Below are 1854 nucleotides of genomic sequence, written 5' to 3' on the forward strand. Positions count from 1 at the left end.
ACATAATTTCATCATTTTCTTATCTACACTGTTTTCTGAATTGCTTCTTCTGCTGTCTTTCAATAGTCTCCTTTCTTTATGACATTTACTATTGTGATCGCTGACGTTAAATGTATTGTGAGGATTCATCCATACTTTTTTTTTAATAAGCCAGACTTTATTTTATTGCTACATTTCCCCCACACACAATAGGGTGCATTTGCTTCTGCCTACCTTTTCTATTAATATAATACTGGCAAGGTTTAGAGTTGTTTGAAAAACAAAAAGCAAATCTGGATTGACCCTCTCTTTACAAAATAGTTGATTTCTTTATACTGCAACAATTCAGCCCCTCCAAATACAAAGCTTCCAACAGGCAAAAAATCAGGTGTCACAAACTATGGTTTAAAAATACGCAGGCAGCAGGCACTGTACCTGTGCATTTAATATACCTGCATTCTACTGCTACTCCAAACCAGCTACACTAACAGCAGTCCTTGGAGCATCTAGATAGAATTTTAGTCCTGATGGCAATATGTGATTGTTATAGAGTCTAACAGGATACCTGGGTTATGCCTTTGGCCAGCCAAGTGGGAAGAGTATGCAAAGACCACATCTAACTACAGCAGGTCTTCAAGCTTACTATCCTGTCACAGTTTATAAAGGTGAGGAACTAATTATTGGGAGCTGCACAGTCACAATGGCCAGAGAACAAATATACTCCTACAGTGCGTAAGATCAAGTCAACAATCTTGTGGATCCTTGATTGTCTCTGGATGTGATCTCAAACACTTGAATAGGACGTTTTAAGTATGCTGGGAGACAGTTATCAGAATGTTTAGGTATCTTTGTTCCTGAATACCACGTAACAGGGCTCACCTCCATGTTACTTCTTGCAATAAGCACAGAGGGCAACTCCTTAGAGATGACTTATTATAGATACGGAGCCTCGGAGAGTTCAAGGAGTGGGTAGGCTCAGGACCATCCAGGGCTGAGCAGAAAATTCTACAAGCCAACTAGACAGCCCTAAGTCTTATCCTCGTTCTGAGAACATTTCACTTCGGCTCCAAGTCCGCTTTGCTCCAACTGTGCGGTGACAGACATTTGAACTCATTGGGTCTGAAGTTAAAGATATCCACTAACCTGTAGTTCTCTTCTGGATCAGTGGCATAGAAGAGCCCCCTGCATAGAAGAGCTGAACTTTGTTGGCCAGGCACTGTGCCTCAGCATCATTCAGAAATGTGGAATCCATTTCTGCTGTCATTAGCACTATACTATTTTCTTCCTTAAGTTCAGGGTAATGATATAGAATCAGCTGACTGGCCGCAGCTTCCCCTGGGATCTGAATATTTATAAGTGCAGTGAAGTGGAGTTCAGTACCTGTCGATTGCCGGACAAAAAACTCATAACCTTCCCTTCTTGGTAGGCCACACAGAAATGTTGGACAGGACTAAGCCTGGTTCCAAATCAAATCAAACTTTTATTTAGGAATAACTGCGTAGATTGTTCTCTTTTGCTGCAAAATACTGCTGCCAAATCTGTTTTATTTCTTCGGCAGTTTTGTCTTTCACCATCTCAATGTTGAAGATTGAACTGAGAGTCTAGTCCTTAGTGAATCCTCGGCTCACAGGCCGTTTCCCCAGTGTCTTCTGTGCCACACATGTGATAAAGTCCCCTTGCTTGGAGTGCCCCACTGGCTGCTTGCTAAACTCACTGCGCTTCTCTCTTCAGGACTCAAAAGCAGCTGAGTCAGACCTGCACAACTGCTGGATCTTTTTGCAGTAGCGGTCCTAGAAGGGGTTGGCCTCGAGCACCTTTCCGACCCCGCTGCCAATGGCGCCCCTGGCGGGCCGGCCGGAGCTGCGGCGCACCGGG

At 43.6% G+C, this 1854-nt stretch overlaps 1 pseudogene; it reads right to left on the reverse strand.

Moving 5' to 3' along the window:
- Nucleotides 1–1005: 1005 nt before the first annotated feature.
- Nucleotides 1006–1853, reverse strand: LOC104988654 (annotated as a pseudogene).
- Between the last annotated feature and the right edge of the window lies 1 nt (nt 1854).

This window comes from Bison bison, unplaced genomic scaffold, assembly GCF_000754665.1.
Source record: "Bison bison bison isolate TAMUID 2011002044 unplaced genomic scaffold, Bison_UMD1.0 scf7180017864140, whole genome shotgun sequence".
In the NCBI taxonomy this organism is placed as follows: domain Eukaryota; kingdom Metazoa; phylum Chordata; class Mammalia; order Artiodactyla; family Bovidae; genus Bison; species Bison bison.